Genomic DNA, 20,491 nt, shown 5'->3' on the forward strand with positions numbered 1-20,491 from the left:
ACCATACATGCACGTACACAGCTCATCATACATGCACGTACACAGTTCATCATACATGCACGTACACAGTACACCATACATGCACGTACACAGTACACCATACATGCACGTACACAGTACACCATACATGCACGTACACAGTTCATCATACATGCACGTACACAGTACACCATACATGCACGTACACAGTTCATCATACATGCACGTACACAGTACACCATACATGCACGTACACAGTACATCATACATGCACGTACACAGTTCATCATACATGCACGTACACAGCACATCATACATGCACGTACACAGTTCATCATACATGCACATACACAGTACACCATACATGCACATACACAGTACACCATACATGCACGTACACAGTACATCATACATGCACGTACACAGTTCATCATACATGCACATACACAGTACACCATACATGCACATACACAGTACACCATACATGCACATACACAGTACACCATACATGCACGTACACAGTACATCATACATGCACATACACAGTACACCATACATGCACATACACAGTTCATCATACATGCACGTACACAGTACACCATACATGCACGTACACAGTTCATCATACATGCACGTACACAGTTCATCATACATGCACGTACACAGTACATCATACATGCACGTACACAGTACACCATACATGCACGTACACAGTACACCATACATGCACGTACACAGTTCATCATACATGCACGTACACAGTTCATCATACATGCACGTACACAGTACACCATACATGCACGTACACAGTTCATCATACATGCACGTACACAGTTCATCATACATGCACGTACACAGTTCATCATACATGCACGTACACAGTACACCATACATGCACGTACACAGTACACCATACATGCACGTACACAGTACACCATACATGCACGTACACAGTACACCATACATGCACATACACAGTACACCATACATGCACGTACACAGTACATCATACATGCACGTACACAGTACATCATACATGCACGTACACAGTACACCATACATGCACGTACACAGTTCATCATACATGCACGTACACAGTACACCATACATGCACGTACACAGTACACCATACATGCGCGTACACAGTTCATCATACATGCACGTACACAGTTCATCATACATGCACGTACACAGTACATCATACATGCACGTACACAGTACACCATACATGCGCGTACACAGCTCATCATACATGCACGTACACAGTACATCATACATGCACGTACACAGTACATCATACATGCACGTACACAGTACATCATACATGCACGTACACAGTACACCATACATGCACGTACACAGTACACCATACATGCACGTACACAGCTCATCATACATGCACGTACACAGTTCATCATACATGCACGTACACAGTACACCATACATGCACGTACACAGTACACCATACATGCACGTACACAGTACACCATACATGCATGTACACAGTTCATCATACATGCACGTACACAGTACACCATACATGCACGTACACAGTTCATCATACATGCACGTACACAGTACACCATACATGCACGTACACAGCTCATCATACATGCACGTACACAGTACATCATACATGCACGTACACAGTACACCATACATGCACGTACACAGTACACCATACATGCACGTACACAGTACACCATACATGCACGTACACAGTTCATCATACATGCACGTACACAGTACACCATACATGCACGTACACAGTTCATCATACATGCACGTACACAGTACACCATACATGCACGTACACAGTTCATCATACATGCACGTACACAGTTCATCATACATGCACGTACACAGCACATCATACATGCACGTACACAGTTCATCATACATGCACATACACAGTACACCATACATGCACATACACAGTACACCATACATGCACGTACACAGTACATCATACATGCACGTACACAGTTCATCATACATGCACATACACAGTACACCATACATGCACATACACAGTACACCATACATGCACATACACAGTACACCATACATGCACATACACAGTTCATCATACATGCACATACACAGTACACCATACATGCACATACACAGTTCATCATACATGCACGTACACAGTACACCATACATGCACGTACACAGTTCATCATACATGCACGTACACAGTTCATCATACATGCACGTACACAGTACATCATACATGCACGTACACAGTACATCATACATGCACGTACACAGTACACCATACATGCACGTACACAGTACACCATACATGCACGTACACAGTACATCATACATGCACGTACACAGTACATCATACATGCACGTACACAGTACACCATACATGCACGTACACAGTTCATCATACATGCACGTACACAGTACACCATACATGCACGTACACAGTACACCATACATGCGCGTACACAGTTCATCATACATGCACGTACACAGTTCATCATACATGCACGTACACAGTACATCATACATGCACGTACACAGTACACCATACATGCGCGTACACAGCTCATCATACATGCACGTACACAGTACATCATACATGCACGTACACAGTACATCATACATGCACGTACACAGTACATCATACATGCACGTACACAGTACACCATACATGCACGTACACAGCTCATCATACATGCACGTACACAGTTCATCATACATGCACGTACACAGTACACCATACATGCACGTACACAGTACACCATACATGCACGTACACAGTACACCATACATGCATGTACACAGTTCATCATACATGCACGTACACAGTACACCATACATGCACGTACACAGTTCATCATACATGCACGTACACAGTACACCATACATGCACGTACACAGCTCATCATACATGCACGTACACAGTACATCATACATGCACGTACACAGTACACCATACATGCACGTACACAGTACACCATACATGCACGTACACAGTACACCATACATGCACGTACACAGTTCATCATACATGCACGTACACAGTACACCATACATGCACGTACACAGTTCATCATACATGCACGTACACAGTACACCATACATGCACGTACACAGTTCATCATACATGCACGTACACAGTTCATCATACATGCACGTACACAGCACATCATACATGCACGTACACAGTTCATCATACATGCACATACACAGTACACCATACATGCACATACACAGTACACCATACATGCACGTACACAGTACATCATACATGCACGTACACAGTTCATCATACATGCACATACACAGTACACCATACATGCACATACACAGTACACCATACATGCACATACACAGTACACCATACATGCACGTACACAGTACATCATACATGCACATACACAGTACACCATACATGCACATACACAGTTCATCATACATGCACGTACACAGTACACCATACATGCACGTACACAGTTCATCATACATGCACGTACACAGTTCATCATACATGCACGTACACAGTACATCATACATGCACGTACACAGTACACCATACATGCACGTACACAGTACACCATACATGCACGTACACAGTTCATCATACATGCACGTACACAGTTCATCATACATGCACGTACACAGTACACCATACATGCACGTACACAGCTCATCATACATGCACGTACACAGTTCATCATACATGCACGTACACAGTACACCATACATGCACGTACACAGTACACCATACATGCACGTACACAGCTCATCATACATGCACGTACACAGTTCATCATACATGCACGTACACAGTACACCATACATGCACGTACACAGTACACCATACATGCACGTACACAGTACACCATACATGCATGTACACAGTTCATCATACATGCACGTACACAGTACACCATACATGCACGTACACAGTTCATCATACATGCACGTACACAGTACACCATACATGCACGTACACAGTTCATCATACATGCACGTACACAGTACACCATACATGCACGTACACAGTTCATCATACATGCACGTACACAGTACACCATACATGCACGTACACAGTACACCATACATGCACGTACACAGTACACCATACATGCACGTACACAGTTCATCATACATGCACGTACACAGTACACCATACATGCACGTACACAGTACATCATACATGCACGTACACAGTACACCATACATGCACGTACACAGTTCATCATACATGCACGTACACAGTTCATCATACATGCACGTACACAGCACATCATACATGCACGTACACAGTTCATCATACATGCACATACACAGTACACCATACATGCACATACACAGTACACCATACATGCACGTACACAGTACATCATACATGCACGTACACAGTTCATCATACATGCACATACACAGTACACCATACATGCACATACACAGTACACCATACATGCACATACACAGTACACCATACATGCACGTACACAGTACATCATACATGCACATACACAGTACACCATACATGCACATACACAGTTCATCATACATGCACGTACACAGTACACCATACATGCACGTACACAGTTCATCATACATGCACGTACACAGTTCATCATACATGCACGTACACAGTACATCATACATGCATGTACACAGTACACCATACATGCACGTACACAGTACACCATACATGCACGTACACAGTTCATCATACATGCACGTACACAGTTCACCATACATGCACGTACACAGTACACCATACATGCACGTACACAGTTCATCATACATGCACGTACACAGTTCATCATACATGCACGTACACAGTTCATCATACATGCACGTACACAGTACACCATACATGCACGTACACAGTACACCATACATGCACGTACACAGTTCATCATACATGCACGTACACAGTACATCATACATGCACGTACACAGCACATCATACATGCACGTACACAGCACATCATACATGCACGTACACAGTACATCATACATGCACGTACACAGTACACCATACATGCACGTACACAGCACATCATACATGCACGTACACAGCACATCATACATGCACGTACACAGTACATCATACATGCACGTACACAGTACACCATACATGCACGTACACAGTACACCATACATGCACGTACACAGTTCATCATACATGCACGTACACAGTACACCATACATGCACATACACAGTTCATCATACATGCACGTACACAGTACACCATACATGCACGTACACAGTTCATCATACATGCACGTACACAGTACACCATACATGCACATACACAGTTCATCATACATGCACGTACACAGTTCATCATACATGCACACATTCATGAGTTGCCCAAATAGGAGTTTTTTATACAAAGCCTGCAAAGGCTCTCCCTGTTGGTCACCATGGAAAGTGGCCTGTAGTCTCAGAAGCCTGGCCACAGGGCTGGAGAGATGGCTCAGTGGGCCAGGCACTTGTGGTCTTACAGAGGGCCTGTGTTTGGTTCCCAGCACCCACATGGCAGCTCACAACTGCTGATAACTCCAGGTGATACGGTCCCTACCTGAGCACACACAGTACACGTTTATGCACTCAGGCACACACACATAAACAAACAAATCTTCTTTAAAAAAAAAGTCTGACCACAGCCCTTAGAGAGCCATTACGGTAACTGTGACTGAGACCATCCCTGGGGACAATGTCCTTTTTGGGAAAATATCTTCGAGATAACCAAGAAGGAGCCAGTGTCTACATGGGGGAAACAATGGGCCTTGGTGAGTCTCAAGTTCCCAGGGATACCTGGTGGCTCATACGTGGCCCTGGGTCACGCTCCTCCATGTCTGACTCTGCAGTGTTAAGTGCGGCCGTGCCTAGCAGCTCTGAGGTCTGGTGGATGGTGGGTGGCTTATGGTTAATCCTCATGGTGATAAAATCCTGACCTTGTGCAGTACACGATGGACTCTGGAGCTGTCTCATCCTCACTCACTTGGTGGTGAGGCCTTTCTATCCGGCGGCTCCTGTCAGTCACTGGATTTTTTTGTGTGTGTGTGTGATTGTTTAATGAGGTCAAACCCAGGGGAGTCATGGGCAGAGGAGAAATAGGAAGCTGAACCATTGGTTCTTTGGCCCAAAAGTGAGCCCAGTACATGGCAACAATGCATTAAGGAGGCCAGTCAACATGGAGGGACACCGAGGCCATTTCAAACCAGCAGATGAGTTGGCAGGCATGGAATTCTGCCTCTGTCCTTGACATACACTCAGGGCGGGATCAGGACCTTGGCATTCTGCAGACCTATGTCTAAAATACCAGCATAAACATGCCAAGTAAGCGACGGCCTCTGCAGGTCTCGGCTTCTCATGTACCCAGTAGGGACAGCACCAGCTTGGATGCTAATGACGGACGCGAATCCCCACACAGCAAGTCCTTCCATCTCCCCTCCTTCTTGCACACAGAGACAAAACTCAGATACGTTCATCTCTCTTCTCAGTGTGTGAGGTAAACACAGCTCACTCAAAAGCTTTGTAACTGTGCAGCTGGGATGTCAGCAAGCCGAGCCTGGAAGCCCCTCGAACTTGTCCGTCGGGTGTGTACACGTGTGGGTGTGTACACATGTGGGTGTGCACACATGTGTGCAAAAAGAGGCTGAGCAGAGAATGATTTGGCTTCCTAGTTTTAACCACAGACCAGCTCTAGGTGCCTATCCCTCAGCCTCCCCCTTTTTTTTTATTTCAAGTGATTTAAGGCCAACAATAAAGGCAGCCCAATTGCTTAATTGTCTCTCTATAAAACAGGCAAAGTATTACACTATCGGGGCTCATTAGCTAAAACAGAACGGCCGCTTAGAAATCCATAAGGTGATACTTGTTAATGAACGATGCAAATGATTCTCCTAACTGCTCAAAGAGTAATAATAGACAGCTCGAACAAACAAGTTTCCAGCTCCCAGGGGGCATGGAGACGCTGGATCATAATTAGATGGAGGGGCAGAGCAACCATTTGTATTTGTGTGGGTCTGTGTCTTCCTTTGTCCCCAGGTCTACCAAAGTGGGGAATGCTCTGCCTGGCTCTGGTTTTGGGGAAGGATCCTTCCCTGTCTGGCAGAAGTAATCTGGGCCAGGAGGGGGGTGTCCTAAGAGTCCAGGTTCTGTGCCCTACACAGATACCTTGTGGGCAGAATGGTGGTGTCACTGGGTCCCCTGAGCTTATGTTCATTATTTTTATCTGTAGCATAGCTCTGAAATAGAGCAGAGAGTAGATGTTGAGTGTGACAGGTGAGTATTTTCAGCCAGTGCTGTGTTAAAACCAACCTGGTTCTTGGAACGGTACTTCTTTGAAAAATTAAATATAGAGCGGCCATTGGACAGAGCAATTCATTTCTGTGTATGCATCCCCCTGCCCTCCGAAACAAACCTGGAGAAGAGTCTTGAGGAGACACCCATGTGCTCATGTTTACAACAGCGCTGTGCACACTAGCCAGCAGGTAACGATACCACCAGTGTCCAGAAAAAAAAAAAAAAAAAAAAAAAAAAAAAAGAAAAGAAAAAAGGGAGGGAATGCCACTCAGCTGGAATGAAAGAAAATTCAATACACAAAACAATGGAGGTGAAGATGTGCTAACCATGCTGTGGCTATGTGTAAGGTGCCTTCGTGTTGTAAGAAAGCCAGCTATGAAGCACTGAAGTCAGGAAGGGTCTGCCTTCCTCCCGTGTTTCAGAGAAGAGAAAGCAAGCACATGCACACAGATGTTTGTATGCTCGAGGAAGAAAATATGAGGATAAAAACGCTCTCTTTTTGAGAAGCTGGGGTGTGGGGGAGTGGCTGAAAATCCCCTGTGCGTGCGTCTGCACATTCACATCCGTGTGTCCCTGTGTACGTGGGCCTCAAGTGTCTTTCCTCGGGTGGCTGGCCACCTTCTTTTTATGTTTTCTGAGACGGGGTCTCCTTCTGGTCTGGAATTCACTAGGAAGGCTAGGCAGGGTGGCCAGCCTTGCCTCACCAGAGCTGGAGACACAGCCAGTGCCCACCACACTCCAATTTTGGAAATTCTTCCTCTTACGAAGTGATCTTAAGGTGACCGCGTATACCACTCCATCGTTTACTTAACTGCCTGTATTGTTTAATAATCAAGTGGAAGGTAGCGTGACAGATATGTTTACTTACCCCATTTTAGAGCGGAGAAAATGGAGGCTCAGCAAGATGAAGTCAATAGCTCTGCACTTCCCCCCCCCCCCTCCGGATCCTGCTGCCCCCAGCATTGCAACTCAGTGGGTGCCCATTCCCTCCACCGTGTGCACGCTCAAACACATCATGAAAACACTTATGGAGTACCCGTCAGACATTAACCCTTTCCACACAAGGCTTCACTGAATTCTACCCGTGACCCTTGAAGTAGCTACAGCCATCCTGATTTTATAGAAGCTGGCCATGAGTGCTGAGAAGGCTGAAATGGTGGATCAGAATCCTTCAGCGAAGAAATGGCAGAGCCAAGATTTCAAGTCAAGTGGGCCCCCCTGAGGCCGAGCTGTGTACTGGCTTGTGCCATGTGCTTCCAGGGTCTAGGTGTGGACCACCCAGAGTGCTTGGCTGTGGGGGGGCATACTGCCCCTCTCAGTCACAGCCACAGTCCCTCTGCTAGGGACAAATGTTAAGATGTGCCACAGCTACAGTTGGAAAGTCTGGAGACTCCTGGGGAAAGAGCCACAGAGATGCCATCACCAGGACCTGATTACGCTGTTGCTGTCAGCCTGGCTTTGTGCTCTCTCTGGGTTACTCTTTTAGAGGTGAGCTTGGAAGCGGGCCCCTACCCCCAGAAGCAGTTTTGATTGTAAGTTAGGAACTTGGATGCAGAGACCCTCACCAGTGTCTTCAGGATTCACCCACAGACCTCAGGCTCCTCTCTCAGAGGAATGACTGCGTCCAGATTGCTTGTGCTCATAGTTTTGGCAAGGCAACTCGATCATGAGGTAGATATGAAAATATTCAGGGGAAGACAGTGACTCATGATTGGGGCGCCAGGGGACACACTCTGTGTAGTGTCGTTTTAGCACAAAATCCAAGCGGCTGCCCCAATCCTTAGAGGAAAAAGAGGCAGGAAAAGAGAAGATTGTTCCATTGTCATTTTGTTCTTGTGTGAATTAAAAATACACATGATGCTATTGGAGATGGGCCTTGGAATATGCAAATAAGCCAACTCCCAAAGCAGGATCTTCTGGGTCGTGTATCTTTTTCTCAATTGCTCTCCACTTTAATTTTTGAGGCAGTCTCCCATTAAACCTGGAACTTTCTGATTCAGCTAGACAGACTGGTTAGCAAGCCCTAGAGATCCTTCTGTCTCTGCCTCAACTTATTAGTGGGATTGCAGGTGCATGTGGCTTATTTTATTTTATGTGCACGCTTGGTCAGGCCTTCATCCATGCACGGCAAACACTTTACTGGCTGAGCGGTCTCCCCAGGTGATGGTTCTTGGGTGACGCTGGATAGAGTTGAAGGAGGTTCCATTCATTGCCCCACATACTGGCTGCAGGACACGAAGCTAGAGAAAGAAGCCTTGCAGGCCATTCACGACAAACCCACTTTCCTAGTCTCTCTGCTGTTGCTGCAATCCCAGAAACCCTCCCGTGTACTACCTGAGCTGCCTGCGTCTAGTTCCCCATCCATGCTTCTTAAACATCCTGGACAGTAGCTCACAGTAAGAAGAAGAAGACATATACATCCACCCATACTCCCAAACGCACATGTGTGCACCCACAATTTGCATGTGTGCACGCAGGAACACACTCAAGCACAAACCCATGAGCATGCTGTGTCATCAGGTGTCCAGGATCACCAAGGAAGCGGAGTTCCTGGAAATGGTCCTGTACAGCGCTTTCACCAAAAAGTCACACAGAGCCGAGGTGGGTGAAGAAGACAGGTGGTGACTGTGTGGACCCTCAGCCTCACAGTAACTGTCATCTCAAGGTGACAGATGACAAAGGACTTTCCTAGGCCTCATAGAGGGTGGGAGCCATGATGGGGCTCTCGGTAGGAACTGTGGCCTCATGGGTGCAAGTGTTAGAGGTGCTGTGCAGAGACTAGGAGAGACAGAAAGAAGTGGCCTCATGGTTTCAAACAGGGTCACCATTGAGTCTAAACCTACTAGGAAAGCAGCCAACGAGATGCTACTCTGAGGGTTGCCAGTCTGTAGCAGTCAGAGCAGCCTAGGAAAGGAGGGAACAGGCGGTGACAGGTGTGGCTAATGAACTGGACAGTCAGTGGCTTACACGCATCAGACACTGCTCAACCACATGCTGGTAGACACACAGTGCACAGACTGGGAGCACCAGTTCATCAGGGTGCATAGACTGGGAGCACCAGCTAATCACAGTGCACAGACTGGGAGCACCCCATCCCACCCATCCCACCCCATCCCACCCCATCCCACCCCATCCATCCCACCCCATCCCACTCATCCCACCCATCCCACCACCCTATTCCGTCCCATCCCATTCCACCGTTTCGAGAAAGGCTAGTTTAGCGGCTGGAGAGATGGCTCAACAGCTAAGAGGACTGACCGCTCTTAAAGGACCTGGCATTCGTACAGCATCTTGCAACTGTCTGTCTCTAGTCCTAAGGATCTAGCCTTCTGGCTTCCAGGGGCACCACATGCATGTGATACACACACACACACACACACACACACACACACACACACACACACACACACACACATACACACACACATACACACATACATACACACACATACACACACATATACACACATACACACACACATACACACACATACACACACACACACACACACATACACACACATACACACACACATACACACATACATACACACACATACACACACATATACACACATACATACACACACATACACACACATACACACACATACACACAATACACACACATACACACACATACACACATACACACACATACACACACACACACACATACACACATACACACACATACACACACATACACACACACATACACACACATACACACAATACACACACATACACACACATACACACACATACACACACACATACACACACATACACACATACACACATACACACACACATACACACACATATACACACATACACACACACACACACACACGCACACACACACACGAGTGCTCATTGCTTATGCAGGGGACTGCATAGCAGCTTCTAACCTGTAACTCCAATTCCAGAGGATCCAACACCCTCTTCTGGCATCTGTGAGACCTGCACACATGTGCAATAAGCCACATAGGCACATACACACATACTTTTTTAATCTAAATATAACATAGGACTGAATCTGTACCTGTCTAATGAATGGCCACTGTACTTTGACCCCTGACCCTAGCTCTACACCATGTCTTGTGGAGTCTTCCAGAACATGATGACCAGGTGTACTTCTTGGTGCAGGGTGGATTTCAGCTTTGTGCCACCCCCTGGCTACGTCCTGACTTCTTAAAAGAGTCCTGGATTGCTGGAAGTGGTCAGACTACCCCATTACCCGACTACCATGCCTTTGGCATTAGAGGACCTGCGTTTAAATCTCAACTCCATCAGAGGTGGCACCAGCTTCAGGGTTCTTGTTAGCATATTATAGGATAAGCCCAGATACTTAGATTTAAATAATCAAGAGGAGAAGTCGCTAGTCCACATGGTCCCCAAGGTCATTGCAGTACTTATGTCCTAGGGGTATCAGGAAGATGTGCTGCTTCTCTGTCAGCTGTTGATGACTCCTGGGTTGTCTGGTCTTCAAGTGGGAAGTCAGTCACCCCTTCAGCTTTTCTGGGTAGTGCACTGAATACGCCAACTCTGCATGCTGTGGGACGGACACTTGGAGGAATGCGAGCCAGGGACAGGAACCTCCTGTTCACTGTACACCCAGAAGGGAACGATGGAGTGGTCAATGATTTTCCTGCACTTTTCCAGGGGGAGACACACAGGGAGAAGGGCAGGATCTCTGTGTAGGGTGTGGTCCAGCAAGGTCCTAGGGTGAGGACAGATTCTGTTCTACATGTGGGCCCTTGGCATATTTAGCTACCTACCCAGAGCTGACAGTCACCCTTCATCCCTAGCTCTAGGGTGCATGGCCTCTTCCCAGTCCCCAGCTACCACTGAATTCAGTGCCAGTGGAGTCAGGGTGGTAGCTGTGTTGCCTCTGCTGCACTTTGCTTAGCCGTTTGGTTTTCTGGTGACTTCTCTCCTAGAAAGACCTCCCTGGCCACCCATAGCTGGACAGCCTGCCGGTGTGCTCAGGGGGCTTCCCTGGCTCAGCCTTTCCTACATTTCTAGAAGTCCTTTCTGAGCTTAGGGGCCTTGGATGACACAGAGATGTTTGGGAGTGAGGCCTGGCGGCTCGTCTCCCCACGCATCTGGTGAATGCTGACTCCATTCATGTGGAATGAGCGGAGTGTGGATCTCTCAGATGCCTCGTTCCAACTTCCTGTACTTTGCGCTTATGACCTTTGGAGAAGGCTACTCTCTTAAATGAAAACCAAATGCAAGTCCGGATCAGATCCTGTGTTGGCTAGTTTTGTGTCAACTTGACACAAGGTAAAGCTGTCGGAGAGGAGGGAGCTTCAATTAAGAAAACACTTACAGAGCAAGGTCAGGCTACAGCAAGCCTTGCAGGGTATTTTCTTAATTAGTGGCTGATGTAGGAGGGCCCAGTCTATGGTGAGTGGTGCCATCCCTGGGCTTGTGGTCCTGGGTGCTATAAGAAAACAGCCATGGGCAACAAGCCAGTAAGCTGCACCCCTCCATGGTCTCTGCCTCAGCTCCTGCCTCCAGCCTTCTGCCTTGCTTGAGTTCCTGTCCTGACTTCCTTCAGTGATGAATGGTGTTATGAAAACAAAACAAAACAAAACAAAACCCGTTTCCTCTTTAAGTTGCTTTTTAGTTATGGTGTTCCGTCTTAGTAGTACCTTAAGTACATGTGTGTACATGCACACACACACACACACACACACACACACACGCCACAGTTCACATGTGGAGGTCTGAGAGCAACTTCAGGTGTTGGTCTCTGACTCCTAGCTCACTTGAGATGGAGTCTCTTGATCCTTTCAGGCTAGCTGGCTCTCAAGCTTCCAGGCCTCCCATCTCCCGCTCCCTTCTCACCATGGAAATGCTGGGATGACAGGTGCCAGCTACGGCATCTCCTTTATGTGGGTTCTAGGGATTTGAACTTGGTTCCTCCTGCTTGTGCATCAGATGTCTTACTCACAGAGCCATCTCTGCAGCCCTCACTTCCAGGTTTTCCCCAGTGCATGCAAAGTTCCGTGCATGGGTCACCACACAGTTAGCTCCTATTGGGTGTGGAGGTTGGTGGCGCTCCCCTTAAAAGCAACGCAAGTGCTTGCCTTGGAAGCAGCTAAGACCAAGCAACGTGGTCCCCCCCAGATCTGAGCGGAGAATATTTTCTTTTTAGAAGTGGTTTGGCAATGAACTGTGATGTTTATTTCCTCACTAAGTAGAGCAATTAGTGCGTAGACAGTGTATTTGCTCCTCTGCCAGGGCCATAGCCGGCCGGATGGGAAGGAGGAAAGGAAGCTGGTGTTTTTCAAGTGCATGGAGAAATAAGCCACCCTCCCTCTCTGGCTGAGCGTTTGGGGAACCAGAGTTTTCCCTGTGGCCATCAAACCCATCCTAGGGGCTGTGGTCCTCCCTCTGCCAGTACACAGATGCGTGTTTTACTCTCTGGCATAACAACGTACTAGGGAAATACAGGCAGAAAGCCCCAGAGAGCTCCATAAAACGACATAAACATGCCTATGTCTAAAAGATGCAAATGGCTGCCAAGGCCTGAAGATCTCTTCCCTGCTGCCTCTTCATGGGTTCCAGGAGCAGATCTCAGAGTGTGCGGCACCATACAAAGGCAGCCACATTTGTGACCTCAGAGAAAAAGCCTGGTGACGTAACTTGATTGTGTTGACAAATTAACCTAATGAGAACACTTCCCCACTAAGAATTCATTAAGCAAAAAATGTGCAAAGATGGTATTTGCCGCCTGTTAACCCTTAATTGGCTCAACACCAAAGACACTTAATTGTGACGTGTGTCACCAAAATCCCTAATGCGGTTAATCATCGTTAGACTTACAAAATTATACACGTTAAATGAGGGTCTGCAATTAAAGATTATATAGATCATCTTTAGCCCATGCTTTCAAGTGAGCAGCTCTGGCACACCTGAGAAAATGGTGGCAAACTTGGGCGTGGCGGGAGGTCGCAAAACATGTGCCTATGGAAAACAGGAAAACAAAACCTTCCTCGGGAGGTGCCGAACATTTCCAAGTGTGCAGTAGAAAATGCTGAACCAAACTGCGAGAGAGGCTCTGGCCGTTAAGTGCTGTGCGGTTTGGGGTGGGTCACGATTGGGAGGCTGAGGAGCTGAATTAGGTTGGATTTGGGGGAAGTTTTGTATTTACGAATAAGCGTTTCTCTCTGTTTGCTGGCTCACTTCATGGGTGGTCAGCTTCTCACTCCATGTGTCCACATATACTCCAAAATGTGCCAGGGAGCCTAACTAAAACAATAGCAACAACAAGGAAGGTGGGGGGGGGCACAATTAGGTTTTTTTTCCTTCTGCCTCCCAACACACCTGCTTTGGAGGACTCAGGGGGCATAGGCAGCTAATTGCCTCCTTCTTATGTGGGGGGTCCCAGAGGGGGGAGGAGACATTCATCCTAACTCATGGGCCTTGTAAAGAAGAAGAAATACTTTCTGTACTTAAAAAAAAAATCACATCCTGGAGATACACTAATCTGCCTTCCTCCTCCTCCTCTCTGCACCGTCCATTTCAGAGTTCAAACCAAATTATAGTAGCATTTGGGCTCCCTGGTGGCCCATCATCACGTACACAGTTTTAATGATCTATATTCTGAGGTGCTTGAACAGTGGTCTCCCCTTGGAGACCTCGAAGTCTCTGAGGTATGTGTTCAAAAAAAAAAAAAAAAAAACCACAGCTGGTGGCAGGACTTGACGCCCCGGTGGGATTGAACATTGAACGGAGAGCAGTCAGGAAGGGGAGGAGACAAACAGGTGACCACATGGACGCGGACGCGCAAGGAAGCCTGTGATGTGAGTTGCCGCTGCTGCCAGCGCCACCATAGGGAAGGAGAATTGAGAAAGGCAGGAGGTGACATGGCAGGGGTGATGCCCAACTCGGGGCTTGCCTCTCGCTGTGATTGCAACCCAGGGTGGAAGAGCGCCAAGTTTTCTGGGTGGGAAGTTAAGGGCATGTTGCTGAATGCGTCTCATGGCCACGTGCCGTGCCGGAACCCAGAGACTCATGTCAGAAGCCATAAAGCCTTCCATTCACCCCGCCCCCAACCCCAACTGTGGCTGGATCCTCCACTGTGACAGGTTTCATCCCGCTTGTCAGAGAGATGCTACAAAAGGCACCACTAGGTAACACAAAGCATCCTCGGGCTTAATGAGCTTCCAGGCTGCCAGAGAGGGGTCACGTGTACCAGGAACCCGAGAGAAAGCTTATGTGGTAAAGCCTTCTTCACCCTCTGATGAAACTGCGTAACTAAGAATGATAAAGGCTAGACGGAGAACTTCTGTTGTGGGAGCAAGAGATGGGGCACAGCAGGGATTGTAACAATGACCAGTTATTCCATAAATAATGCGTTGTTGGGCCGGGCGTAGTGGCACACGCCTTTAATCTCAGCACTCGGGAGGCAGAGGCAGGTGGATCGCTGTAAGTTCGAGGCCAGCCTGGTCTACAAAGCAACTCCAGGACAGCCAAGGATACACAGAGAAACCCTGTCTTGAAAAACCTAAAATCAATCAATCAATCAATAAATAAATAAAATAATAATGCGTTGTTAACCACCTGGAGCTGTGAAAGTTAAGATCCATTGTTCCTTCCCCCCAAGGACAGGTCTTGTAATCATAAACACATATGCATCGTTTTTTTCTACTGGCCATGCATTGCATGGTGTGGTTTCTCCACATTTTGTAGAGCCGTCTCCTACAGATGGCCACACAATTGCTTCTTATTTTCCCCCAGTCAGAAACAAGGTGTGAACGTGTTTTCCATATACACACAAGAGCTTGTCTTCCAAGAAGGAACATTTTTTTTTTCTTTGACAGTTTAGAGATTGCTCAAGGTGCCCGGTTTTGAGTTGGGAAGCAGTCACCAGGGGAGACAGAATAGCGTGGAAGGTTCTCACAGGGTTAGGAAATGTGAACCAAGGCTTCAAAGAGATGGAGAGACGGGTGGAGAGGGAGAGGGGCGCGAGTGGGGGAGGCGGAGGGACTCTGGGATTAGGAGGGACTTAGGTGCAGTAGGGCCACTCCTCTAAGTGATGCAAGGAGGTTGGTGTCTGTGCCCAGGATTTGGTGGGGTAGCTTGAAAGGTGTAGTTGGGAGAGAAATTGCTTTGGGTGGGGGAAAGTGGGCAAAACCAAAGTGCTCTGTGGTAACTGTGTGCCCAAGTCTTGCTCTTTAGAGGGAGGGCTCCTGAGTTCACTCGTGTGTTTGAGGTACTGGGAGGGGGTCTTATGTAACTATTCTTCCTTTTCTTGGTCTAGTAATCCAGGTACCCTCCCCCTCCCCTCCCCCTCCCCCCTAATCTCCCGCACCAGCAGCATCCAGGGAAGGAGCTACCCTAAGCATTACCAGCTCCCTTGGAAGATGGTCACTGGGACACTTGCAGCCACCTTAGCGACTTCTAGGAGTGGTGCATCTCAGCTGCCTCTGGGCGACCCTGGCAGGCCCCTCTTGTCACCTCTGTAGCCTCCCTATTTCACTGAGATGGAAATCACGGTTGTCACATGATCATACCTTTGCTGTAAACTCGTCAGAGAAGGCCTTTGATTGAGTCTCAAGTTATTCTGAGGTCATGGGGGGGGTATCCTTCCAGGTGGGTGTGGGAAACCATTCCAAAAAAACATGGGCTCTAGAAGCATGAAAGGGGACAGGGCCCTGGAAGCCAGGGACGGCTCCATAGCTTTGGTGAATGTCCTGCCTGCCTTGGGGCGAGGGCACCACTCCCAGTGTTACTGTTGCAGTGACCACATTCATATCAGGAGGCATCCGGAAGTAGCTCCACTTTTTCCTCACTTTCCCGCTGTGCCCCAGGTCTGTCCTCCAACGTTTTGGAGAACTCCCAGAGTGGGTCTGAGATTTCATGTCTTCTTCTTGGCTGAAGACCTAGACCGATTCTGTGGGAATGGGGGAATAAGCAGGAAGACTAGGGACACCTACCTGTAGTTACCTGGGCCTCTCAGCTCGAGCTCTGCAGCTGTAGAAGACCAACACTCCTCAGTTTCCAGGAGGGGACTGGAGTGGGGAGCAAGAGAAGCAAGTTGGAAAGGAGACCTAGCTATACCTCATGGCTATGAATGCAGCCAAATGCTTCTCCGGATGCCTCTAGTACAGGCAAGAATGAAAATGCAGAAGCCGAGCCCCAGGACTGAAGAAAACAGCAGAGACAGGGAGAATTCTGGGAGGTTCAGTGACTACCTTGCAAAGACACAGAGAGGGCTTTCCTTCAAGAGCCTGATTAATGAAGGTGACTTTTGCCAGGTGAATGAGTAATTAAAAGAGCAGAGCACCTAACCTTTGAGGCCCTTAGGAATTCCAGGTCAAAAATAATGATCTGGTCCTGAGAGAGAGAGAGAGAGAGAGAGAGAGAGAGAGAGAGAGAGAGAGAGAGAGAGAGAGAGAGAGAGAGAGAGAGAGAGAGAGAGAGAGAGAGCAAGAGAGCGCTAATGCCATGGTAACAGGAGAAAAGCTCCAGGAAGGTACCTGTGCAGTGCCTGGCACAGCCTCTTAGCCATACCCAAGACCATCTGTATGAGCCCCACACCAACCCCTGCCCTCTCTGAACCTGGGGTTTTTTCATGTGGAAGTTATGGGTAATGCCAGTCTAGATCTCCAGGATGTAGAAGGAACAGCCATGGGTACAGTGGACAGGAACAGCCATGGGTACAGTGGACTGGAACAGCCATGGGTACAGTGGACAGGAACAGCCATGGTACAGTGGACAGGAACAGCCATGGATACAGTGGACAGGAACAGCCATGGTACAGTGGACAGGAACAGCCATAGGTACAGTGGACAGGAACAGCCATGGGTACAGTGGAAAGGAACAGCCATGGTACAGTGGACAGGAACACCCATGGGTACAGTGGACTGGAACAGCCATGGGTACAGTGGACAGGAACAGCCATGGTACAGTGGACAGGAACAGCCATGGATACAGTGGACAGGAACAGCCATGGTACAGTGGACAGGAACAGCCATAGGTACAGTGGACAGGAACAGCCATGGGTACAGTGGAAAGAAACAGCCATGGTACAGTGGACAGGAACAGCCATGGGTACAGTGGACAGGAACAGCCGTGGTACAGTGGACAGGAACAGCCATAGGTACAGTGGACAGGAACAGCCATGGGTACAGTGGACAGGAACAGCCATGGGTACAGTGGACAGGAACAGCCATGGTACAGTGGACAGGAACAGCCATAGGTACAGTGGACAGGAACAGCCATAGGTACAGTGGACAGGAAGCCCGGAGCAAGTGGACACTTAGTGACGGTTTTTATACTCAGAACACCTTGGCTGAGATTTCACTCAAATTCCTTCTATAGGCCTGGACAGTTGGCTCAGCAGTTAAGAGCACTTGCTATTCTTGTAGGGGACCCAGTTTTGAGTCCCAGCTACCACATAGTGCCTCATCACCATCTGTATCTCCTGACTTCAGTGGGTACCAGGCATGTGTGTGGTACACATGCACACATGTAGGTAAAACACTCATACACATAAAATAATAAAACAATATTTTTTCTTCTAAAACTTCATTACATTTATTTACTTGGGATTTGTATGTATATGACAAGGTACATGTTGTGGAGGTCAGAGGAGAACTCAGGCATCAGTTCTGTGCTGGGGGTCTTGGATCGAACTCAGGCCATCAGGGCTGACAGCAAGCATCCTTACCTACTGAGCCCACTCAGCATCCTGTCCTTAACTTTTGCCCATTCCTTCATTCTTCTTTTATTCTCTTCCTTCCCTCCCTCCTTCCCTCCCTCCTTCCTTCTCTCCCTCTCTCCTTCCTTCCGTCCTTCCTTTAACTTTTATTCATTCATTCTTTTTTTCTGGAAAGAGTTTCTACGTAGCCCTGGCTACCTTGGAACTTCCTATGACAATCAGGCTCACCTTAGAGATCCACCGGCCTCTACTTCCCAAGGGCTGAAATTAAAGACATTTGCTACTGTTTCCAGCTCTATCCTTAACTCTTTTTTTTTTTTAGTTTCTTTTTTTACTAAATTTAAAATTATTTTTTACATTATTACACACAAATACAATAAACTACACACAGCGAGAAGAACCAGAGAGCTTTCAGGAATTATATTCATGTTACATTTGTAATGTTTTGGCTGTTTGTATTTGGCAACCTTGAAGAAAACGTCTTTCCTATATTGGTGAGTCTGAAATTCTGAATGTAACTCAATATTTATCATCTCTCATCTCTGTCAACTTAAAATATCTATCTAGACCTAAAAACATCTCAATCTCCAAACAACTAGGCTCAATTGTGATACTCAACTATCTGGTCTTCAACCCCATCAGAGACTTGGGAAGGAGCAAAATTAATTACCTGAGTAAACAGGAAGTATGGGCTAGCACCTTCCAAATTTAATAAAAAACAAACAAACAAAAATGTTAGACAGTTTGCTGCCTGAACCATCACCCAAAACTCTTTAAAATGTTGGAGGATCGTCTTCAGCCTTCTGGCTCAATATATTTGACAGATATGTTTGTGAGAGAGGAACTATTGAGGACTTGGTTACCCTTTCTTGGCAGAGTTTGGCCATCGATTCTGCATGCATCCAAGCTTGCCAAGTTTTAAGCAGAATTCTGTCAGTGGTATAAATGAAGACATTTTGCCCAGTGGCTGGCTTACTATATTTGAAGGCATCTCCATGAAGAAGTTCATTGATGCTCATCGTCATCTTTGAGATAGGCTGGGTGTTGCCAGGATTTAACCTGTCTTGTTGTCAAAGAATCATTAAAACAATATAAACATCTTTTAAGGCATATTCTGTAGGACTCTGGGGTTTTTGAAGACCTTAACTATTTTACCTATCTGTCTCTAGAATCATAACTATCTGTTACATCTAGGATGTATATTCTTGTGGTATAAATAGATTAGTAATGGACATGACCATGATTTGATTGATTGACAATTAACCTGTCTACTTACTTATCCTAAACAGCCTGCAATAGCATTTTCAAAGTATTGGAGGTAAACCTTGTATTCTACTTGAGTAGTATGGGAACAGTGCCTCATATTAGAGTAAAAATATATATAATGTGTGTGAAGAATAATCTCTTTTTTTGTTTATTTGAGACAAGGTTTCTCTGTGTAGTCATGAATGTCCTGGACTCATTTTTGTAGGCCAGTCTGGCCTTGAACTCAGAGAGATCTGCCTGCTTCTGCCTCCCGAGTGTTGGGATTAAAG

The sequence above is a fragment of the Acomys russatus genome, chromosome 5 (assembly GCF_903995435.1).
Source record: "Acomys russatus chromosome 5, mAcoRus1.1, whole genome shotgun sequence".
Taxonomy (NCBI): Eukaryota; Metazoa; Chordata; class Mammalia; order Rodentia; family Muridae; genus Acomys; species Acomys russatus.